General features: G+C 36.8%; 1 pseudogene; it reads left to right on the top strand.

Annotated features, from left to right (window-relative positions):
- Positions 1-3,854: 3,854 nt before the first annotated feature.
- LOC125812275 (uncharacterized) lies at positions 3,855-24,785 on the top strand (annotated as a pseudogene).
- The last annotated feature ends 1,598 nt before the right edge of the window (positions 24,786-26,383 follow it).

Here is a 26,383-nt window from a genome sequence, read left to right as displayed (position 1 = left end):
ACAACCAAATCTTAATGGAATGGGACAATCTGATGAAACCAAATACAACTTGTCTTATTAGATAACTCCAGTAACATGAGTAAGTACAATAGAAATAATGTGTTGATCCGATTTAACCATAGATGTTGATCGCTATGTGCTCATCTTAAAAGCAAAACCTATTGTTTGGATATACATATTTAAGACCGAATTGATTGAAAGATAACCCCTTATAATAGTTGGGGAAAATCTTGCATTTAATGTCAAGTGAAAGATACAAGAATTCATACCAAAACATTATAGTCATCAAGAGAAGATGAAAGCATCTAGATTATTTTTGGCTAGTATAAGGAAGGAGAAGTAACTCTACTCAAATGTAAACACTCTCAAAACCTAATAACACATTCGTGACTGTTGTTGAACCTGTATTCCTAATATACTTAGAACAATAACTTTGAAGAACTTGGTAAGAAACAACAACTTTGAAGAAACTTAGTAAGAAACAACAAAGTTTAAAGAGAATTTTCAAAACTAGAAACTTAAAATCAGTAAGGAGAATAGAATCTGAAACAAATTAGAAATAATATACAAAATATTTTTCTTCAGAAAGAAACTGAGTCCATTGAATGCATATTGTGTCCTTGAGAGAATTATTCCCTTCAAGTACTTGAGGTTAATGGAATATTTTCTTCTAGAATAGAACGATCTTACTCATCGGTATATCGATACCTATGTCACGCCTCGAGCCTACACCATGGGTGGGACTGGCACTCGAGAACCATTGTTGGCCCCAAGCGAACACTTGGCCTGGCTTAACTCTTAGCGGAAGACTTAAATGACAAGAAACAGTCTCAAAAGATAACTCATGCAATAACTTAGAATGTCTTAAAAGAAACATTCGACTGGCCAAAATGACAACTCAAGTCTTAACATAAACAACTGAAAATGGAAAGACTAAAGAACTATAACTATCCGTCTATGAAGACTCTAAAACTATGAGGGATGTCGGGACAAGAACCCCGATCATCCTAACAACTGAAATACTAAAACAATATAAAAAAGGATCCTCCGAAAAGCAAGGAGGCTCACCAACTGACTCAGAGTGCTCAACTGGATCAATGAGGCGCTGGATGTTGATCCTGGTTACTAGTATCTGCATCATAAAATGATGCAGGCCAAATGACATTAGTACCTTGAATGTACGAGCATGCGAGGAGAATTCTAAACAAAACGTAAGCTTAACTGGAGTTTGGAAGAAATACTTACCTCAACTTTACTCGACTCATGGATACTGAACTCGATGCGGAAATAAACAACAGTAAAGATGCAGTTTATGTAACATCTTGCAACTTGAAATAGCTAGAAAGAAGTTAAGAACTTGAAATAATCTTTTTTGGAAAGTATAAGGAAATCTGGAAATTTTTAAGTAATGCAAAGTTGAGATTTTGGTCAACTTCAATCAACCATAACTCATAGCTCAGGATGATTTAGGTGTATTTCCAGATATGTTTGGAAATTTCTTGGATTTATCTTTCCAACGCCGCCGAGTTTGCATGATTCCGAGTTCGTATGAGTGAGTTACGTCCTTTGTAAGTTGGGCTGTTCGAATGAAGAAATGCCCAATTCGGAATTTAAAAGGGTAGTTCGATCTTTTCCTTTCCCAATTAATTAAATCCGTTTTTAGTAAATTAAGTGGGGTAAAAAATGATTTAGTTCAGTTTACGCTTTTGAGAAATAGAGTTAGGGCTTTTGGAGAAAGAACGCAAGAGAAAGGAGAAGAGGAAAAGCAAGATTCGCCAAGAACGATTGATTCTGGTTGTGGATTCACCAAGGAATTGATCCTACAAGGTATGTGAGTCTCTCATAGCATTGGGTTCATTCACTCACACACCAAACATGTTTAGTTTCAGCGCAATTCATCCTAAAAGAGCTTGAAAGTTGATGTCTTGACATGAATTCTTGAATTTGAAAGTGGTTCTTGAATTGGGTTGAATTGTGGAGTTTCCGAGATCTTTACATTGTGTTTTAGAGTTACTTTGAGTTAGGTTCTTGAGTACATACTCTGGGTATCAGGATCTAAAATGAATTTGAGAAAGATAATCGAATTTAGGTGGTTTGAGGCTGAGAAACGAAGAAGGAAAAAGTCGAGTAAGGTTCATGAAACAAGTCCGCGTCGCGGACTTGTTCCCCCTGTGAACAAAAATCTGCTCTGCGTTGCGAAGACGACTCAGACTCCTCTGTCTCAAAATTTAATTTCGCGAATAATTATTTAAAACATCTCTGCGTCGCGGACTTGTTCCAAGACGGTAATTTCGTAACTTTTCTCAAGTTTAGCTATTCGAAATCATTCCTAAACATCAATAGACCTTTCCTATCACAAATCATAATCCTTGAATCCATAATTCAGTCAAAGGAAAGTTAAGAGTCAATTCAAGTGAAGTAAAAGTCAAGTCAAGTGAAGTCATCAAAGTTTTCAAGAGTCTTTTGCAAATGTTTCAACTTTGTTTTAAGACTTAAGTTTCAAGTTAAGCAAAGAGTAAAGAGTTGCGTTCATTTTTCAAAAAGCTATTAGGGAACTAAGTACTCCCAAAGAATTTATAAATGTTTTCACATTTGAGCAAGAAAAGGGAACATCGATTCCAAGATAGCCTTTGAGCTATGTTTTGAGTAATTATCTCAAAATACAGAAATAAGTATGTTTTAAACATAAAGAGCTAGTATCATATTTTGGGAGTAGTATTGAGCACCGATATGGGGATGCGAGTTCATACTAACTCAAGTCTCCATAGACCATGTAGCCATCATGGGTATTAATGGGTCATACTTTTTAGATGATCACATAAGTTAATCTAGTGGATCCACTAAGTTAAGCGTTCTATATGACGGCAAAGTATAGGCCAGTTCTGGCAGTGTGGGCAAGACGCTGTATCACCACTTAAGCTCATAGTGGTGGTTGTCGGTTAGAGAATCTCCCACAGAAACTATATTATTTTATTATCTGAGTAAAGTTGAGTTTGTTACTGCATTTCCTTTAATGAACTACGTTGCTTTTACTGTTTTATAAAGTTTTCTCATATATTGCATGTGTTCATTGCTTTATATTGAGTTCAGTTATTCATGAGTTAAACAGAGCCAATGTAAGTGTTCCTTTGTACTCCTTTCAAGCTTAAGTTGTTGTTAGCATTCCCACTCGCATACTCGTACATTCAATGTACTGATGCCAGTTGGCTTGCAAGTTATTATGATGCAGACGCAGGTAACCAGGATCAGCATCCAGCACGCCGTTGATCCAGTTGAGCACTCCAGAGTCAGTGGTGAGCTTCTTTGTATTTCGGAGGACTCTTTTATTTCACTTTCCTAGTTTTTTTTCTTTATTAGGATGTTGTGGGGTCTGTCCCAACATCCATCTCAGTATTATAGGGGCTTCATAGGCAGTCAGACAATTAGTATTGAGTCTCTTCTCTATGTATTTGTAGATGCTTTGTTTTAGACATAAGTTGCCATTTTGGCTAAGATGTTATCATTTAAACTATTGCATTGATTTTATTCTGTTGAGTTGAGTCTTCCGCTGAGTTAAGTAAGCCAGGCCAAGGGTCCGCTTGGGGCCATCGATGGTCTCCGAGTGCCGGCCAGTCCAGGGTGTAGGCTTGGGGCGTGACAAACTTCGTATCAGAGCACATAGTTCAAGAGTCCTAGGGAGTCTATAAAGCCGTGTCTGTAGAGCCCTAGTTATCGGTGTGAAGCGCGCTACATCTATAATTAGGAGGCTGTAACATTTAGGAACTATCTCACTTCTTTCATACTCATTTCATGCGTTAGAGTTTAATCTCTAAAAGTTTCCCTCTAATTCGTGCTTACGTGTGTTTCAGATAGTCATGCCTCCACAAAGAGCTATTAGAGGTCGTCCTGCGAGACGCAATGTTGAGGAACAAGAGTTACCCAATGCACCTGATGTAACATCCGGCAATGTGAAATAATTGAAGAAGCTTAGAATTGGAAATTTTCATTTTTGGAAAGAATTTAAAAATCTGGAAATTTGGCTAAGTATGGGAAAAAGTGAGTTTTTGGCCAACTTTGAGGAGTCATAACTTCTAGCTCAAGAAGAGTTAGGTGTAGTTCCAGTTATTTTTGCGAAGCTCGTGGAATGATCTTTCCAACGCCACCGAGTTTGCTCGATTCCGAGTTCGTATGAGCGAGTTATACCCTTTGAAAGTTGGGCAGCTGGCAGGGAATCCGTCCGGAAATTTTAAGGGCATTTTGGTCTTTTCCCTAGCCTTTTCTTTTGGATATATATGAGTGTGTTAGACTGGTTTTGATCAGTTTTTCTCATTTTTTTTAAAGAGTGAAAGTAAGGGTTTGAGAGTGAAGAGGAGAAGAAGAGGAAAAAGAGAAGGTCAAGCAAGGTTTCGTCATAGATCGTTGTGGATATCATCAGGGGTGATCCCTATTAGGTATGTGAGTTCATAGTGTTGGGTTGGTTCTTTCCCCCACACGCCAAACTTGTTTAATTTCGAGAAAAGATTTAGTTGTGGTTGTTGAAATCTTGTGGTGATGTTTGTTGAAGTTGTAGTTGTGTTGTGTTGAAGTTCTTGTTGGTTTGGTGTATGTTTCCGGTGGAGTTTTTGAGTTGAATCTAGTGTATGTTAAGGGTTTTGATGATTCTAAGTGTTTGGGGGATAAAGCTTTGAGGTTTAGAAGGTTTAGAGTTGGAGAAAAGGAGGAGAAAAGTTGAGTTTTCGGGGAAAAGGGTTGGGGCGTCGCGGCAGCCAGCGCTCCCCAAAAGGGACTCTGAGGTCCAGCCCTTGGGGCGTCGCCCCTACCAGAGCCCCAACCAGACCCTTCTGAAGTTTTTGGTCTGGCGTTCCGCGCCTCTCAGAGCGCCAAGTCTTCCCATTCCTTCCCCACTTTCTCATGCATGTTCCTAGGTATTGTACCTATGTTCCCTAGTTGTTTCCAACACCCCAAGGTACGTTTAAAGAACTCATCCATAATATGTGATCAAACACCTTGAATCCATGATTCCAATTCAAGGAGAGTTAGTTTCCAAGTCAAGTGAAGTTAGAAGTCAAGTGAAGTTAGAGCCAAGCTTAGAAGTTAAGAAGTAAGTCAAGCATGTCTCTAAAGTTTTTCAAGAGTCTTTAATGAACGTTTTAACTTCATTTTAAGGCTCAAGTTTCCAGTAAAGCAAAGAGTATAGAGTTTCAAGTCAAGCAAATAGTATAGAGTTTTAAGTCAAGCAAATAGTATAGAGTTTCAAGTCAAGCAAAGAGTATCGAGTTTCAAGTTAAGTCAAGAGTATAAAGTTGAGTTCATTTCTAAAAAGTTATAAGGGAACTAAGTATTCCCTAAGAGTTTATAAATGTTTTTACATTTGAGTAAGAGGGGAACCATGTTTTCCAAAAGAGCCTTTGGGCTAAGCATTGAGTAATTATCTCAAACTAAAGAAAGAGGTTGTTTTAAAAGTAAAGCTAAGGTTTGAAGTTCTTTTCTTCAAAGAAGTATATGGGGACTATGTATTACCAAAGAATTTTATAAATGTTTTCACATTTAAACAAGCTTTGGAAACTGAGATTTCCAAAGAGCTTTCGGGCTAGTTTTTCAGAAAAAGAGTTATCTCTTTCTAAATGAAGCAAAAGAGGAAACTGAGATTTCCAAGATAGCCTTTGAGCTAAGATTTTGAGTAATTATCTCAAATCAACAGGAAGAAATATGTTTTAAAAACATAAGAGCCAGTACATTTTTTGGGAGTAGTATCGAGCACCGAGTTGGGGGAGCGTTCAAGGAACCCACAGCTCCCATAGAACCATGTTAGCCACCATGGGTAGAAAAGGATCATACTTTTTAGATGAATCCTTTTCCAAATAGACTAGTGGATCCATTAGGCAGTTCAGGTCTTATACCTTTGGCCGGGTATAGGATGCTCTGGCAGCGTGAGGTCGATCGCTGTATCATCACTATAGCTCTTATGTGATGGTTGTCGGTTAGAGAAACTCCCACAACAATAATTGTATTTTTATACACAGAAAGTATTGTATTTTTATATACATCAGTTCATTTGTATTTCTATATACATCTCAGGCTTATTGTATCTTTGTATACACACAGAGTTTATAACAGCTTTTAAACAACTTTTCTTGATATTGCACTTGTTTTAAATTGCATTATATTGAAATGAGTCAGTCAGGTTGAGTTAAGTTGAGCCAGGTAAGTTATTCAGTTTCTTCCAGATTTCCTTCTAGCCTATGTTGCTTAGCTTTTCAGCTAGCATACTCGTACATTCAATGTACTGATGCCAGTTGGCCTGCATCTTATGGCGATGCAGACACAGGTACCCAGGATCAGCACCCGGCACGCCGTTGATCCAGTTGAGCATTCCAGAGTCAGTGGTGAGCCTCCTTGCATTTCGGAGGACTCTGTTATTTGGTGTTTCTAGTTTTGTTTTGTTAGGATGTTGCGGGGTCTGTCCCAACATCCATCTCAGTATTATAGAGGCTTCATAGACAGTCAGTCAGTTAGTATTGAGTCTCTCATCTATGTATATATGTAAATATTCTATTTTGAGACTCGAGTTGCCTTTTTGGCCAGATTTTTATCAGTTAAGTTGTTTTATGTCCTTGCATTGCATGGAGTTATTTAGTTGAGTTAGGTTTCCGCTGAGTTAAGAAGCCAGGCCAAGGGTTCGCTTGGGGCCAGCAATGGTCTTCAAGTGCCGGCCACGTCTAGGGTGTAGGCTCGGGGCGTGACACCTGAGGTGCAAGCTCAAGGAGAAGTCACTAATGCTGAGTTTAGAGAGGCTATAAGGATGCTCAGTCAAGTTGTGACCAACCAAGCTGGGCAGCAGAGAGGAGCTCGAAAAGAAGAGGCAGACACTTCAAGGATTCGTGAGTTCTTGAGGATGAATCCTCCAAGTTTCACTGGTTCAAGCCCTACTGAGGACCCAGAGAACTTCATTGAGGAACTGAAAAAGGTGTTTGAGGTGATGCATGTTGCTGATACTGCGAGAGTTGAGCTAGCTGCATATCAGATAGAAATTATTGCTAGGACTTGGTTTGATCAGTGGAAAGGGGTAGAGCCGATGATGCACCACCTGTGAGTTGGGCATGTTTTGAAGGGACTTTCTTGGGGCGTTTCTTTCCCCGATAACTGAAAGAGGCCAAGGTATGTGAGTTCCTCACACTTGAGCAAGATTCTTTGACTGTGCATGAGTATGGGTTGAAGTTCACCCAACTGTCTTGCTATGCTCCTGAAATGGTTGTGGACATGAGGAGTAGGATGAGTTAGTTTGTTGCTAGGTTGGGTCGTCTGTCAAGCAAAGAAGGTCGGGCAGCAATGCTTATTGGGGACATGGACATTTCGAGGTTGATGGTTTATGTGCATCAGGTTGAGGAAGAGAAGTTGAGAGACAGGGAAGAGTTCAGAAATAAGAAAGCGAAGACAGGAAATGAGTCTGGGCAGCAGAAGGGTAATGTAAATCGCTCGTCTTTTCAGCAGAAGCTAAAGGGATCTGCTCCATCATCCGCTAGTGCACCTGTACCTCGAAACAAAGGCAAATATCATGGTCAAAATTCGCAGAACGTCAGAGCTAGACCTGCACAGTCTCAAGGTAGTGTGGCACAAAGAGGTAACTGAGCTCCTGCATGTACCAAGTGTGGTAAGATTCACCCAGGTAAGTGTCGTGATGGCTAAACAGGTTGTTTCAAGTGTGGGCAAGAGGGTCACTTTCTGAAAGAGTACCCTAAGAACAGGCAAGGTAGTGGCAATCAGGGCAATAGAGCCCAATCTTCATCAGTTGCTCCACCAGACAAGGATGCACCTAGAGGAGCTCAGGTACTGGCGGAGGAACAAATCGTCTTTATGCAATCACCAGTCGTCAAAAGCAAGAGAACTCTCCAGATGTTGTTACTGGTATGATCAAAGTCTTTGCTTTTGATGTTTATGCTTTGCTAGACCCAGGAGAAAGTTTATCTTTTGTAACCCCTTATGTTGCAAATAAGTTTGATGTTATTCCTGAGAAACTTTGTGAATCCTTCTGTGTTTCTACACCTGTTGGGGAGTTTATTCTATCTGAGCGAGTTTATCGTGATTGTGTCATTTCCATCAATCACAAAGACACCATGGCTGATTTAGTTGAGTTACACATGGTAGATTTCAATGTCATTCTAGGTATGGACTGGCTTCATGCCTGTTATGAATCAATAGATTGTAGAACTCGAGTTGTCAAGTTCCAAATTCCTAATAAGCCAGTTGTAGAGTGGAGTAGTAGTTCAGAAGTGCCTAAGGATCGTTTCATTTCGTACCTTAAGGCAAGAAAGTTAGTTTCAAAGGGTTGTATCTATCACTTAGTCCGAGTTAATGACTCAAGTGCTGAGGTATCTCCCATTCAGTCAGTTCCTATAGTAAGAGAGTTTCCAGAAGTTTTTCCTGATGATTTACCTGGAGTCCCTCCTGAGAGGGAAATAGACTTCAGCATAGACGTCATTCCAGACACTCGTCCTATATCTGCTCCGCCATACAGAATGGCACCAGCAGAGTTGAAAGAGTTGAAAGAGTAGTTGAAAGATCTTTTAGAGAAAAGGTTTATTCGACCAAGTGTCTCACCTTGGGGTGCTCCGGTCTTGTTTGTGAGAAAGAAAGATAGTTCTCTTAGGATGTGTATAGATTACCGCCTATTGAACCAGGTTACCATTAAGAACAAGTAACCTCTTCCAAGAATTGATGATCTTTTCAATCAACTTCAGGGTGCCACTTGTTTTTCGAAAATTGACCTCAGATCAGGCTACCATCAGTTGAAAGTTAGGGAATGTGACATTCCAAAGACAGCATTCATGACTAGATATGGTCATTATGAGTTCTTGGTCATGTCCTTTGGTTTGACCAATGCACCAACAACGTTCATGGATCTTATGAACAGAGTCTTCAAACCTTATTTAGATATGCTTGTTATCGTCTTCATTGATGACATACTAATCTATTCAAGGAATGAAAAAGATCATGCTAGTCATCTCAGAATAGTTCTTCAAACCTTGAAGGATAGAGAGTTATATGTTATATGCCAAGTTTTCCAAGTGTGAGTTTTGGCTTGAATCTGTGGCATTCTTGGGCCATATTATTTCTGGTGATGGTATTAGAGTTGATACTTATAGAATTGAGGCAGTGCAGAATTGGCCTAGACCCATATCTCCAACTGATATTAGGAGTTTCTTGGGCTTGGCTGGCTATTATAGGATATTTGTTGAGGGTTTCTCATCCATTTCGTCTCCTTTGACGAAGTTGACTCAGAAAATAGTGAAGTTTCAATGGTCTAAAGCTTGTGAGAAAAGCTTTCAGGAATTGAAGAAGAGGTTGACTAGTGCCCCAGTTTTGACCTTACCAGAGGGTACTCAAGGTTTTGTGGTGTATTGTGATGCATCCAGAGTTGGTTTGGGTTGTGTGTTAATGCAGAATGGCAAGGTGATAGCTTATGCCTCCAGACAATGGAAGGTTCATGAGAAGAATTATCCAACCCATGACTTAGAGTTGGCTGCAATAGTTTTCACCTTGAAGATTTGGTGACACTACTTGTATGGTGTTCATGTGGATACATTCACTGATCACAAGGGCTTGCAATATATGTTCACTCAAAAAGAGCTCAATCTCAGACATAGGAGGTGGTTGGAATTACTCAAGGATTATGACATGAGTATTCTTTACCCCCCAAGTTAGGCTAATGTGGTTGCTGATGCTTTAAGCATGTTATCTATGGGTAGTACCACCCATGTTGAGGAAGAAAAGAGGGAGTTAGCCAAAGATGTGCACAGACTTGCACACCTGGGAGTCAGACTTATGGGTTCCACAGAAGGAGGAATAGTGGTGACGAACGGAGCAGAATCATCACTACTGTTAGAAGTGAAAGAGAAGCAAGACCAATACCCAATTTTGCTAGACTTAAAAGCAAATGTTCATAAGCAAAGAGTATTGGCTTTTGAACAAGGGGGAGATGGGGTATTGAGATATCAAGGTAGATTGTGCGTACCTATGGTGGATGGACTCTAAGAGAGGATCATGGAAGAAGCTCATAGCTCTATATATTCAATTCATCCAGGCTCCACCAAGATGTATCGTGATTTGAAAGAAGTGTATTGGTGGAATGGCATGAAAAAGGGCATTGCAGAATTTGTTGCTAAGTGTCTAAATTGCCAACAAGTGAAAGTAGAGCACCAAAGGCCCGGTGGTTTGGCTCAGAATATAGAACTTCCGAAATGGAAGTGGGAGATGATCAATATGGATTTCATCACAGGCTTTCCAAGGTCTTGTAGACAACATGATTCTATTTGGGTGATTGTCGATAGGATGACGAAATCAGCCCACTTTTTACCGATAAAGACTACCAACTCAGTAGAAGATTATGCTATTCAAGAGGTGGCAAGACTTCATGGGGTTCTAGTCTCCTTTATTTCTGATAGAGGTGCACACTTTACTGCACAGTTTTGAAAGTCATTCCAAAAAGGCTTGGGTTCAAAGGTGAATTTGAGTACTGCCTTTCATCCTCAGACAGATAGGCAAGCAGAGCGTACCATTCAGACATTAGAAGATATGTTAAGGGCAAGTGTGATTGATTTCAAAGGTAATTGGGATGATCACCTACCTTTAATTGAGTTTGCCTACAACAACAACTACCACTCTAGCATCCAAATGGCTACATATGAAGCTCTTTATGGGAGAAGATGTAGATATCCTATTGGATAGTTTGAAGTTGGTGAAGTAGGGTTGATAGGGCCAGATTTAGTCCATCAAGCTATGGAGAAGGTTAAAGTGATTCAAGAGAGGCTGGAAACGGCACAAAGTCGTCAAAAATCCTACACAGATGTTAGAAGAAGGCCACTAGAGTTCGAAGTAGATGATTGGGTGTATTTGAAGGTTTCACCCATGAAGGGTGTCATGAGGTTTGGTAAGAAGGGGAAACTTAGTCCCCGGTATACTGGGCCTTATCGCATAATCAAAAGGATTGGCAATGTAGATTATGAGTTGGAGCTACCACAAGAGTTAGCAGCAGTGCATCCGGTATTTAACATCTCCATGTTGAAGAAGTGCATGAGAGATCCTTCATTGATAGTACAAACTGAAAATGTGGGGATTAAAGAAAAATTATTTTATGAGGAGATTCCAGTTTAGATTTTAGATCGCCAAGTTCGCAAGTTGACAACAAAAGAAGTTGCATCAGTCAAAGTCCTTTGGAGGAACCAATTTGTTGAAGAAGCTACATGGGAAGCTGAGAAGGATATAAAGAAGAGATATCCACATCTCTTTGAATCTGGAGAAAATGCAGACCAAGGTACTAATTTTCTTCTCATTACTCTTTAAATTGTGAGTGAGCATGATGTTTGTTTGTATTTGCTTGTTGGGTGTTTGAACTTGATGTTACACCCTTAGCCTAGTAAGAGTAATCTCATTCGAGGACGAGTGTTCCCAAGGGGGGGATATTGTAACATCTTGCAACTTGAAATAGCTAGAAAGAAGCTAAGAACTTGAAATAATCTTTTTTGGAAAGTATAAGGAAATCTAGAAATATTTAAGTAATGTAAAGTTGAGATTTTGGTCAACTTCAATTGACCATAAATCCTAGATCAGGATGAGTTAGGTGTATTTACAGATGTGGTTGGAAATCTCTTGGATTTATCTTTCCAACGCCGCCGAGTTTGCATGATTCCGAGTTCATATGAGTGAGTTACGTCCTTTGTAAGTTGGGTTGTTCGAATGAAGAAATGCCCAATCCGGAATTTAAAAGGGTAGTTCGGTCTTTTCCTTTCCCAATTAATTAAATCCGTTTTTAGTAAATTAAGTGGGGTAAAAAATGATTTAGTTCAGTTTACGCTTTTGAGAAATAGAGTTAGGGCTTTTGGAGAAAGAACGCAAGAGAAAGGAGAAGAGGAAAAGCAAGATTCGCCAAGAACGATTGATTTTGGTTGTGGATTCACCAAGGAATTGATCCTACAAGGTATGTGAGTCTCTCATAGCGTTGGGTTCATTCACTCACACGCCAAACATGTTTAGTTTCAGCGCAATTCATCCTAAAAGAGCTTGAAAGTTGATGTCTTGACATGAATTCTTGAATTTGAATGTTGTTCTTGAATTGGGTTGAATTGTGGAGTTTCCGAGATCTTTACATTGTGTTTTAGAGTTACTTTGAGTTAGGTTCTTGAGTACATACTCTGGGTATCAGGATCTAAAATGAATTTGAGAAAGATAATCGAATTTAGGTGGTTTGAGGCTGAAAAACGAAGAAGGAAAAAGTCGAGTAAGGTTCATGAAACAAGTCCGCGTCGCGGACTTGTTCCCCCTGTGAACAAAAATCTGCTCTGCGTTGCGAAGACGACTCAGACTCCTCTGTCTCAAAATTTAATTTCGCGAATAATTATTTAAAACATCTCTGCGTCGCGGACTTGTTCCAAGACGGTGATTTCGTAACTTTTCTCAAGTTTAGCTATTCGAAATCATTCCTAAACATCGATAGACCTTTCCTATCACAAATCGTAATCCTTGAATCCATAATTCAATTAAGGGAAAGTTAAGAGTCAATTCAAGTGAAGAGTCAAGTCAAGTGAAGTCATCAAAGTTTTCAAGAGTCTTTCGCAAATGTTTCAACTTTGTTCTAAGACTTAAGTTTCAAGTTAAGCAAAGAGTAAAGAGTTGAGTTCATTTCTCAAAAAGCTATTAGGGAACTAAGTATTCCCAAAGAATTTATAAATGTTTTCACATTTGAGCAAGAGAAGGGAACATCGATTCCAAGATAGCCTTTTAGCTATGTTTTGAGTAATTATCTCAAATCACAGAAATAAGTATGTTTTAAACATAAAGAGCTAGTATCATATTTTGGGAGTAGTATTAAGCACCGATATGGGGATGCGAGTTCATATTAACTCAAGTCTCCCTAAACCATGTAGCCATCATGGGTATTAATGGGTCATACTTTTTAGATGATCACATAAGTTAAGCTAGTGGATCCACTAAGTTAAGCGTTCTATATGACGACAAAGTATAGGCCAGTTCTGGCAGTGTGGGCAAGACGTTGTATCACCACTTAGGCTCATAGTGGTGGTTGTCGGTTAGAGAATCTCCCACAAAAACTATATTATTTTATTATTGAGTAAAGTTGAGTTTGTTACTGCATTTCCTTTAACGAACTATGTTGCTTTTACTGTTTTATAAAGTTTTCTCATATATTGCTTGTGTTCATTGCTTTATAGAGTTCAGTTATTCATGAGTTAAACAGAGCCAAGGTAAGTGTTCCTTTGTACTCCTTTCAAGCTTAAGTTGTTGTTAGCATTCCCACTCGCATACTCGTACATTCAATGTACTGATGCCAGTTGGTCTGCATCTTATGACGATGCAGACGCAGGTACCCAAGATCAGCATCCAGCACGCCGTTGATCCAGCTGAGCACTCCAGAGTCAGTGGTGAGCCTCCTTGCTTTCCGGAGGACTCTGTTATTTTGTGTTCCTAGTTTGGCTTTATTAGGATGTTGCGGGGTCTGTCCCAACATCCATCCCAGTATTAAAGAGGCTTCATAGACAGTCAGTCAGTTAGTATTGAGTCTCTCATCTATGTTATGTAAATATTCTATTTTGAGACACGAGTTGCCTTTTTTCATGTTATGCATCAGTTAGGTTGTTTTTATGACCGTGCATTGCATTGAGTTATTTGTTGAGTTAGGTTTCCGCTGAGTTAAGAAAGCCAGGCCAAGGGTTCGCTTGGGGCCAGCAATGGTCTCCGGATGCCGGTCCCGTCCAGGGTGTAGGCTCGGGGCGTGACAAAATACACAACCAAAGTATACGAGAATCCACTCAAAACAACATCACATTTCATGAATTTAACTCAAGAACTTCTCAACAACTTCAACAATCAAGGACCCAATAGAACTTCAACAAAACCCATCAAGAACTCAATTTCTATACTTTCAAGAACATAATTTCGCGGAATTAAATCATGATTGGCACGTGGTTGAACGAACCAACACTATGTGATCTCACATACCTCGTAGGGATCAACCCTTGGCGAAATCCACAAGCTTAACTTCAAGAACGCGACGAATCCTTGCTTCTTCTCCTCTTTTCTCTTCTCTCAAAACCCTAACTTAATTTTATGAAGCGTAAACTGAACCAATTCAGTTTAGACCCCAACTTAATTTCCAAAAAGGAATTTAATTAATTGGGTAGTGAAAAGACCATAATACCCTTCTAAAATCCGGCTGTGACTTTCCTTATCTAGACAACCCGACTTCAAATGGGCATATCTCCCGCATACTAACTCGAAATTGAGCAAACTCGGTGGCGTTGGAAAGATAATTCAAAGATATTTCCTACGGTATCTTGTAGCACACCTAACTCATCATGTTCTAGGAGTTATGGTCATTTGAAATTGACACAAAACTCATACTTTGCTTAACTTTATCAAACTTTCCTAATTTGATTATTTCCAAAACAGTTTCTTTCTAATTCTTGTTCTTTCAATTAGTGAGGTGTTACAACCTAAAACCACGGTGTAAACGAACCACTCAAGAATAGTAAAGTACACTTAAAATACTAGATTTAATAGTAAAAGACGAAGTACAAAAATTCATTGTTCAAAAATTAGAGGAGCCTCTTAACTGTTGGATCCTGCATTTTATACTACAAGCAGCGCGTGTTTTTGGATACGTGAAATATCACACCAGTAAAAGGAATAAACTTTAGTTAAAGGAATGAACTTCAATTAATACGTGAAATATCACACCAGTAAAAGGAATAAACTTTAGTTAAAGGAATGAACTTCAATTACTACGTGAAATATCACACCAGTAAAAGCTATTAGTTGATAAGTATCAAGGACATTACAACATACATATGTCCAACTTAACCAAATTTGATTTTACAAGAATTGTTTAGCTAGGATGCAACATAGACTAAAAGTACCAAAAGGCCAAATCAGATCGATTCATCAGCAATTCTTTACGACACCGATGTCATCGCAACTGCTTGTTCGTTGCTTGCTTGAATTTCTTTGAGGAACAAAACGATTGTTCCCCACTCGTCCCGCCTTTTCCTTTTACTTCTTTTTCTTTTCCATTTCAATTCGTTTATGCTTAAAATATCTCTATCTTTGTACCACTCTGTTCCAATACAATAAAAATATAACATTAAACACATTGTGATATAATCAATACTCAAAAGACATTAAAATTAAGCACTAAATGTGAGACAAATAATGGTGAATATATATATGTACTTTTGGTGAACATCAAGTATCCAAAATGAAGAATCTTTCTTCTTTTGCATTTATTTCAGAAAACTTTTAGCTATGATCTTCATGGTTTTTCCGAGCAGAAAATCAATTAATCCAAACACAAACAATGAGTAAGAGTTGAATGCTTTGATAATTTCCTTATTTCCAGGCATGTCACATATAATTGTAATCACAGAATAATGCAACATCAATCTTACTTCTAATTTAAGCATGTCTAATACAAATTCATACCACCATTTATAACATAATCTTCCTCTAGTAGTCTTGGGATCTGAAATGAGAACTGATCCAGCTTTGCACTTTGTGTTGCATCCTCCGGATGTTGCTCCAAGTACCTGCGAAGAAAGACTATTAAGCAACACCACAACATAAAATGCAAATAATGTACATATTCCCTATTATCACTGCACGCAATTTAGATCAATCAAAGAAAACATTAGGAAAAGAAACACATTCCGAAAATCAGGTTTAACTTGATACTATGAACATACTTTTCAACTTCAATTTTGGAACGAAGCTGCTGATTAGATGGCGAATTATAATACCTGTAAATCATGGAAAGGAAATAATTAAGAACTACGACATTTATTTTGCACATTAGTGCCAAGGGTCCTAGCTTACAAGGAAAGCATCAATAATTGTTCTACGTAGTAACAGTAAAATGAATAGTGAAAAAGATGCATGACATACACATCAGCAATTCTGGTGTCTCTTTTTGTTCTGAATTTTATAAAACGTTCCCACCCCTGAGGAGGCTGAGGAGTATTAGGCACATCAATTGCCCACTTGAGTCCACTTTCATCTTCATTGAGGTCAGGTGGATCGTCACATTTTTTATTAGAATGCCATTCACGAGTTGTTTCACAATAGAAGGGCCGTTCCAAAATGTGTTCCCTTATTTCTTCATACTTCTCCTTTGTAGGTATGTACCTCCATTTGAAACATCTTGCACACTCCACAAGCAATGCCCCTGGAGAATTCGGAGGCTTCATATTGTTTACAGGTTCAACACCATGACTAACATTTTGATCCATACAGCCAACTCTTAATGGGATAATCTGATGAAACCAAATACAACTTGTCTTATTAGATAACTCCAGTAACATGAGTTAAAAAAGGTAAGTACAATAGAAATAATGTTGTTGAACCCATAAACACAAACATAAACAACGACTTTGAAGAACTTGGTAAGAAAAACAAAGTTTAAAAAGTTTTTTCAAAACTAGAAACTTAAAACCAGTAAAGAAATATAATCTGAAACAAATTAGGAATATTATACAAAATATTTTTCTCAAAGAAGAAGCAGCGTGTCCTTAAGAGAATTATTCCCCTCAAGTATCGGAGGTTAATGGAATATTTCCTCCTAGAAATAGAACGATCTTACTCACCGGTGTGTCAATACCTAAAACCACGGTGTCAACGAACCACTCAACATAGTAAAGTACAAAGGATAGTGTGAACGGGTGCTTATTGTGCCTTATCAGAAAGGTCACAACCCTTTGGAAAAATCACAACCATACGGAAAAGTTGCAACTTTTCATAAAAGTCACAATTTTTCATAAAAGTCACAAGTCTTCATGAAAATCGCAACTTTTCATTAAAGTCACAACTTTTTTATAAAAGTCATAACTTTTCATAAAAGTCGCAACTTTTCATTACAGTCATAACTCTTCATAAAAGTCACAACTCTTTATTTTCCATTCACACCTTTTAAAAACCAATAATGACAACAACGCCAAACTCAGTGTCATGCCACAAGTGGGTTTGAGAGAGGATAAGATTACACAAACATTATCCCTACCTTTGTGGGAATACAGAAAGGTTGTTTCTGATAGACCATCGGCTTAAAAGAAGTGTAATCAACACTCACAATGTACCCTAATTAAGAAGGTTGTTGGCATTTAAAACTAGAAGATAAAGGTAAGGAGTGGCCACCCAAACTTCACTAACTATAAATCCTACTACTATACAGATGGCCAGAGTATAGTAAAAGAATCAAATTTGTTCGAAACCGCAAATTACCAATCTGAGTAATCTATCGCCAATCTTTTTGAGACCTTTTTTTTTTGTTTGCAGAAATGCCCAGAAAACACAAATTATACACAGTAATATTATGAATCTAACAAAACAACATTTCTTAGACAACAAATCTAAGGAGAAATAGCCACAAGCACAAATGAAAAGAAAAGGATAAAAAGAAGATACCCAAGTTAGAAAGTTAATCGACGATGAACCACCAAACGATTTTCACAAATTTCCCGAATAACTTTTATACATAAACTATGAATGAAATATAAGTCTTAGTTCTCTTTATCATTGAGAAACTAACTGAGACATGCATACAAAAAGTGTTGTAAATCTTACGGAAAATACCTTCTTGACGAATACTTGTACCAAATTCACCAAAGCTTGCACTTCACCAATAACTCTTATAGGAAATTCTAATAGCTTGAGGCGTGTCGAAAGACCGTCCCCCAGATTCAACAAGCTCTTCTAGTATAAAACTAGGAGCTAGAAACTAACAAAGATTCAATAGAAAGAAAACCAACATAAGAATATATTAAAAGAAAAATTGTTATCTTGTATCCACTCTTACTCACCATCAGTAAGAATTAGATTTATATAGGAAATTAGTAACCTCTCTAATATGTCAACGGTTGAAATAGTCAAAAGCCATAAAAGGCATTGAACACAATTCATTTCAGCAAAGAGACGTTTGGTAACAGCCATATTATGGCAGAAAATAATGACTAATTAAAGGATAATAATAATGGCAATAGAATATTATTTATGGAAAGAAAATATTTAGGACATAAAATAATATTCTCTTTCAAGTATAATGGGAAATAAAATAATTCCTTTTGAGATACTAGAATCATTTTTCCAACAATTCCCTACATATCTCAAATGGAATATTAAGGAATATAATGAAATAAGAAGTCTTGCTGGAATTTCACATATGAGTCTAATGCATCGAATCTGGTGTCCATAGACTATGAACCAAACCTAGGTAGAACAAGATTAAACTTATAGAACAATTGGTGAAGTTTAGAACTTATATGAACAAATAATTCTTTTGTAAGTCTAGTGTCATATTCTATCACATTAAACTAACACAATCTTTGTCGTTATCACGGTTTTACGCTAAGAGGTCATGCGCGTGTCCCGGTATTCATGAGTGCTCTAGAAATCTGTCTCAATTTCATAGAAGTGGCACCACTTTTTACTCATATAGGTCCAATCATCAAGTGTATCCTGCAGAGTAATACACCACCTATAATGGATATGACTTGGATTAAGAGTTTAACTCAGCCTCACTTTGCCTTGCAGACTGTTGCACTACATTCACACATCATAGAAAGGACATACTTTTATAGTGCTTACTTGATCAACTAATGACTTGTTATTACCCATATGAACGTAATTCATTAGATCTCCAATTTCATAGGTTGGGTTACCATCATTATTGGTCTTCTCAAATTGACTAAAGTCTTACTCCCCTCGATGTTTTATTTAGTCAGTGAATTGATCAGATTCACCTTCGACAACACATTATTTATTTACGTAAATAATTCATCTCGCTGCAATATTTTAATCACATTGTGTCTCAAACACATGTATCTAATTTAGTCACATAAAAATTGGTTTTATTTCAATTGGAATACACACTACGAGTTGTCTTAACAACTTAGTCTCATCGCCAATCAACTCCACAACAACTAACTCTAATTTATTGTTTTTTATATTATGGCATTCACAAAAATGTACGAACTTCTGTTACCTTTTTTCATCATATATTGTACCCTTTTTGTACAACAAAATATTCAATTTATTTAGTATTGTATTTGTTGTACCTCTTATGTATTACCAAAGACTCTTTTCAAGATAATGTATCAAGAATCAAAATCATATACAACAACAAGAATATTGGAAGTATTTTCACTTTTTAAAACTCACCAGTACTTTATTTTATTTTTCCCAACTCTGACATTGCATTCAATCAAATCAAAATTGATTACCACAAATATGTATATGCAACATTTATTAGTATACAATCCAAAATCTTAAATTCGGTTTTTCCTTTCTTAGGATCATGTAGCACAACCTTAGAAAGACACCCCTACACTTTCAAATATTTCATAATAGAGGGATAACTTTTTCAAAGTTCATAAAATTTCAATTTTGTATACCACAATAGCATATTAAAATATATCAAAAGTCCTTATTTTTATTTCTCATGAAAAAAATTACTTTTGCATATCTAGAGAAATATTCAATAAATGTAACTAAATAACATTTGTCACCTTTACTCATTATTTATACAAGTCTCACAAAAAATTTGAAGAGTTATTTGAACAATTTAAATACTCTAAACATAAGCATATAATTTTATTTCATTTCTAGTATGCACAATTCCAACACAAACTTCACACTTCAAGTTTTCATAGAAATAATACACTGTGTACTATTAAAGTAAAACTAATTAAAAAAAATACAAGTTTAAGTTCATGTCATAATTCAAGTGAATCAATAACGTAAATGTAATCACTAGCATTTTCATACTGAACAATATTGACCACAAATAAATCATGCTCAACATATCATCATTGTCTATAATAACATTTGTTAACACATTATCAAATTCAAATAAACATTCATCCAATCTTTTCTCATAAATCCATAAGCATCAATCTAGCACAAATATTAAAATCATGCACCATCTGAAATAATTTAAATATTTTCATATGTGAGTAAATAAAAAGAGCTTTTCCATTCCAAGAGCTTGAGTTGTTCTAGAATCACCAACATATATAAATTTTTCTTCTTTTCTAATTTGGGAACACAAAATAATTTTAGTTAGCATAAATGTACTCAACATTATAAAAATCTAACACCCAATTTCTCACTTTCACATATTAGCCACAATATTCGCTTGATAAATGACCACAACGATTTACATCATCCGCTTAGTCACATTTATTTTTACTTAGCGGGATTATCATTTCTCCGAATCTTCTCAAACATAGAAAGATATGATAACTTAATTTGCCACACACAAATTCAGTAAAAATATGAACATATAGTATCATCACATACCTTTTTAGCTTGAACTCACAAAGATTTAGTCATTCTCTGCAATAATGATTTATCTGTCTTGCCTCTTCAGTCCAAAACGAGCAACATCCAAGTGAGAACATTAACCTCTCTTTTGGCCAACCATAATTTTCACTTGGAATTCCACTAAACCTTTCTTTCTCTTCCTTTTTTCTTTTGTTTTCATTGCATACATCAACCATCTTAAAAATTAACCATAACACAATTTCTTTATCCAAATTCAACTTTCTGCCTCTCTTTTCACTTTAAAAAATACTTTAACAAATTTAAATAATTTCTTTTTAATCGGCATGGTACTATTGTAAATAACGTTCCAAGCAATAGACAAACATCACGAGGAAATTTGAACAAAGGGCTTGACTGATACAATCTTTTCAATATTATTTTTTGGGAGAGGGAGATAGTATTTTGCGTTAGAAAAAAGTTTAAAATATCCTTATGATTGTTGTAAATCTTATGGAAAATACCTTCATGACGAACACTTGTACTGAATTCATCAAAGCTTATACTTCACCAATAACTCTTATAGGAAATTCTCATTGTTTGAGGCGTGTCGAAAGACACTGTCCTTCAGGATATTTCACCTGGTATGGGTGTATCCCCTAGGATTCAACAAGTTCTTCTAGTATAAAACTAGGAGCCAGAAAATAACAAAGATTCAATAGAAAGAAAACCCAGCATAAGAATATATTAAAAGAAGAATTGTTATCCTGTATCCACTCTTACTCACCATCAGTAAGAATGAGATTTATATAGAAAATTAGTAACCTATCTAATATGTCAATGGTTGAAATAGTCAAAAGCCATAAAAGTCATTGAACACAATTAATGAATTGAAGGCAATTTATTTCAGCAAAGAGACGTTTGGTAGCAACCATATTATGACAGAAAATAATGACTAATTAAAGGATAATAATAATGGCAATAGAATATTATTTATGGAGAGAAAATATTTAGAACATAAAATAATATTTTCTTTCTAGTATAATAGGAAATAAAATAATTCCTTTTGAGATACTAGAACCATTTTTCCAACAATAAGTAACCGATGAACTAATGTAGGTTGGATTTGTTTGATATTTTTGGTCCAACAACCTATATAAAATGATGTGACACCTCTTTTTTTGAATAGTTGCATCCCGTTTCATGTTTGATGCATGGGATAGGTTGCCATTATGTTTCGAGATAGACTTGTTGATATATATGGTTTAGGTTGGGATCCATGGGACTCGAGTGAGTTTTTGTTTGAGCTTAAAACACAGCTGAGCCTGGTGCACCGCAAATGCAATCACCAGATTTAAACAGAATGGATTCACAAATCAGCTCAATCGACATTGTAGTGCTTTCTAGAACACGTCTCAGGTGAAAACAATCAAACAAAACACAAAAGGGTATATTTTCAGAGAAGTATTTGATCTGCCTCTTTGACAGGCGTACAAAATAGATTATGATTTGTGTCGAGAACAGAACATTAGGTTATTGTGAGCTCAAGTTACAATAAATAAGTGATTTATAGAATGATAAATAGCAAAATTATAATTGAACAAATAAAAACAAAAACAAGTGTGAAACCTTCAATATACATAATAGAAACATTATTCATTCCGAACTATCACATAACACAAAATAAATACTCCTATTTATGGATGTAGACCTTAAGATTATTGTTTCCCACGTCCTGTTGTTCTTGTTTAATCTTTCGTGTAGAATCGTCAGCACGAGTGTTGCAATTATGTAACTCAATCGACCCCAAAGTACAAATTTCCCCAAAATCTTCAGCACAAGCATTTTAGGTTTGGGAAGTTATCACTGCTAGCTTCCCAATGCTTAAGATTTAGGTCGTGAGGCTTGAATTTGTCGTCATCACTCAATATGATAAGAATTGACTCATCTTGCAGTAGATCATGTATTATGCTTTTATGTAACCAATGGGTGGGGAAAAAAGATTCACCATTGAGTCTCTTTTTTCTAAGCGCACACACCTAACTCTAGCTAAGAAACACCCTCTACCCACTTTTTATTAGCATGTAATCAATATTCATTAACTAACACAAATATGTTGGAACTACATGTCATTATAAATTGGAACAAATGGAATAGCAAGCAAACAAACAAAGTTGTTAAATAGGGCACACTAGGCTAAACATTCGGCATCAACATCAGGGATGAACCAAATAGGAGCTGGTAGAATCCTTTATAGCTTGTCGAGATCCACGGGATAGTAACAGGGTGAAATGCTTCTTTCTTTGTAGTCATAGATGCCCAAATCATGACCTCCATAATTGAGATTCGTCCTATGCCTGTAAGCCCAGGTTTGATTATCTGTAAAGTAAATAGAATTGGGCCTCATTCAGGAAATTGGGTGGTTGAAAGAGCAAAACTGATATTGGAGCCAATGAAGAATGCACGATCACCAAGGGTATCGTGCAAGTATTGAAGCTCGACATGATCATCGTTAATGAAATCAAGTTTGAAAACATCAAAAGCTAAAGTCTGTAAGGATATTGATCATCCAAATTGTCCTCAGGTGGTATAAGAGTCTCATTTTCTTGATCAATGGCAGCAACAGTGTAGCGTGTAATAATAAAAATCTCGTGAGTTTGATCGTCATATACTAAGTAATCAGTATGCCAACAATAGAGTGACTTGCGCTCAAGGTCATCCTCATCCACTAAAGAAATAGGCCAATCATTACCAAGCCCCAAATTTTCACTCTGTATGAGAAATCTCTTAATTGGATCATTACGAAGATCCCAAGCTTTAAGCTCTCTAAGGTGGGTGAGAGTGAAAAACAGTTTCTTTTTGTTAAAGTTGACAAGATTCAAAGATGAATTAATGTGAAGATTTGGTCGTTAGGAGATAATTCTTCTTTGGTACAAAAGTCAAGATAGCAACTTTGTAGGTGAAATTTAGGTAAACATAAAATGGTTACCCAAGGTAAACCTTGACATTTTGACACAATGTGATGTCATGGATGACATCAATAGGAAGAATTCACTCATATGAATAGGTAGCTCCTAATTCATTTGTAACACACCTCTCACTTGACTTCTCATCTTCAAAGGCATTTGTTCTTATTTCTCTTGTAGTATTTCACTTGTATTCTTTTGGAGTGAAATATATATTGGTTGGTTGTGTCCGAGTAGTAGGCAAAAGAAAACAAAATTTTGCCGAACCTCGTAAATTTTTGGTGTTCTTTTTATTGTTATCTCATTTATTATTTATTAGCTACCTTTAGATATAGCAGTTGTGATTTCATCACTCTCTATATATTCGGCTTTCGCAACAATTGGTATCAGAGCCAAGGTATTAGAGTAAAGTTTTAATGATAAACAACCTATTTCCTTGCAGGGCAGACGTATCATCAAAAAGGAAAAGAATCAATCATGGATCTCCATATATCAAGTGAAGATTGCCAATCAAGGATTTTGATTGATAAACAATCAATCAAGGATCCATGTAGAGATCCTCAGAATGCACAGATCACAAAAGGCACTAATCAAGGAAGGTGAATATCTCGACAACTAGCAATGTAGAATACAACGGCTATATTCCAACCAACAATCAAGGAAAACTGAAGATGCCAAGTCTACAATTAATCAAGGAAGCTGAATATTCAAAGACAAACTGAAGAACACAACATCTACAATCTTCAGTCAATCAAGGAAGCTGGAACGGCTATAATCAACAGGCAATTAAGGAAGCTGAACAAGAATCAAGACTGGAAATCAGTCTTGAGCTTTATTCTTGGAAAATTAGGATCACTTGCCTTCTTTTCCAAGGATCAAATCGCTTGGGTTGCTATCTATTCAAAGAAAAGATTCAAGACTTCAAACACTATAAATAAAGGCTCGATTGACAGAAGGAATTGTACAACAAGTCTGAATCATCTCACATTCCCTTCTCTACTTTTATAAAGCATTGTATTACCTATTTCTACTGTGTAACCAAAAAAGAGAGGAGAGATAATGTAACATCTGACAATTTAAAATAACTATGAAGAGGCTTAGAATTGGAAATTTTCATTTTTGGAAAGAATTCAAAAAAATCTGGAAAATTTGGCTACGTATGGAAAATAATAAATATTTGGCGAACTTTGAACAGTTATAACTCCTAGCTCAGGATGATCTAGGTGTGGTTCCAGTTATGGTTGCAAAGTTTGTGGATTTTTTTTTCCAATGCCATCGAGTTTTCTCGTTTCTGAGTTTGTATGAGTGAGTTATGCCCTTTTAAAGTTGGGCAGTTGGCAGGGAATCCGTTCGGAAATTTGTAAGGGAATTTTGGTCTTTTCCCTAGCCTTTTATTTTGGATATATATGAGTGTGTTGGATTGATTTTGATCAGTTTGTCTCATTTTTAAAGAGTGAAAGTAAGGGTTTAAGAGTGAAGAGGAGAAGAAGAGGAAAAAGAGAAGATCAAGCTAGGTTTCGTTAAAGATCGTCGTGTTTTTCTTCGGGGGTGATCCCTATTAAGGTATGTGAGTGCATAGTGTTGGGTTGGTTATTTCCCCCACACGCCAATCTCGTTTAATTTCGAGAAAAGATTGATTATGTTTGATTGAAGTTGTTGGTTGGAATTGTTGAAGTTGTAGTTGTATTGTAGTTCTTGTTGGTTTGGTGTATGTTTCCGGTGGTGTTTTTGAGTTGAATCTAGTGTATGTTAAGGGTTTTGATGATCCTAAGTGTTTGGGGGATAAAGCTTTGAAGTTTAGAAGTTTTAGAGTTGGAGAAAAGGAGGAGAAAAGTCAAGTTTTCGGGAAAAAGGGCTGGGGCGTTGTGCCAGCTAGCGCACCCCAAGAGGGACTCTGAGGTCCAGCCCTTGGGGCGCCGCCCCTACCAGAGCCCCAACCAGACCTCTCTGAAGTTTGAGGTTTGGCGCTCCGCGCCTCTCAGAGCGCTAAGTCTTCCCATTCTATCCCCACTTTCTCATACATGTTCCTAGGTGTTGTACCTATGTTCCCTAGTTATTTCCAACACTCCAAGGTACGTTTAAGCGTCAAGAACTCGTCCATAACACGTGATCAAACACGTTGAATCCATGATTCCAATTCAAGGAGAGTAAGTTTCCAAGTCAAGGGAAGTTAAGAGTTGAGTCTAGAAGTTCAAGAAGGGAGTCAAAGCAAGTCTTTAAAGCTTCCCAAGAGTCTTTGTTGAATGTTTTAACTTCATTTTAAGGCTCAAGTTTCAAGTTAAGTCAAGTTTTAAGTTAAGTCAAGCTTCAAGTTAAGTCAAGTTTCAAGTTAAGTCAAGTTTTAAGTTAAGTCAAGCTTCAAGTTAAGTCAAGTTTCAAGTTAAGTCAAGAGTTTAAAGTTGAGTTCATTTCTCAAAAGCTATTAGGGAACTATGTATTCCCAAAGAAGTTTCCAAATGTTTTTACATTTGAGTAAGAAAGGAATTATGATTCCAAAAGAGCCTTTGGGCTAGTTTTCAAGAAAAAGGAACATTGTTTTCAAGTGAGCCTTCAGGCAAAGTTTTGAGTAATCATCTCAAATAAAGAAAGATGTGTTTAAAACACTTATGATCTAAGTATTTTTGGGAGTAGTCTTGAGCACCGAATTGGGGACACGAGTTCATATTAACTCAACTCTCCATAAGAACCATGCGCCAACATGGGAGTTAACGGGTCATACTTTTTAGATGAATCCGTAAGATTAAGCTAGTGGATCCACTTAGTAAAGTTAGCTTCCTATATCACGGCAAGGTATAGGATGATCCTTGGGCAACGTGAGGTAAAACGTTGTATCACCACTAGGGCTCATAGTGGTGATTGTCGGTTAAAGAATCTCCCGCTAAAGTTATATTACTTTTATATAAGTAAAGTCGAGCTGTTATTGTTTTATCTTTAACAAGCTAAGTTGTTTACACTATTTTACAAGCTTTATATATTGCATGTGTCTTATTGCTTTATATACTGAGTTCAGTTATTCATGAGTTGAACAGAGCCAAGGTAAGAGTTCCTTTGTACTCCTTCCAAGGTTAAGTTGTGGTTTAGCTTTCCAACTCGCATACTCGTACATTCAATGTACTGATGCC

The sequence above is a fragment of the Solanum verrucosum genome, unplaced genomic scaffold (genome assembly GCF_900185275.1).
Source record: "Solanum verrucosum unplaced genomic scaffold, falcon-dt-bn FXZP01000115.1, whole genome shotgun sequence".
NCBI lineage: Eukaryota > Viridiplantae > Streptophyta > Magnoliopsida > Solanales > Solanaceae > Solanum > Solanum verrucosum.
This window is presented reverse-complemented; position numbering and strand designations above follow the sequence as displayed.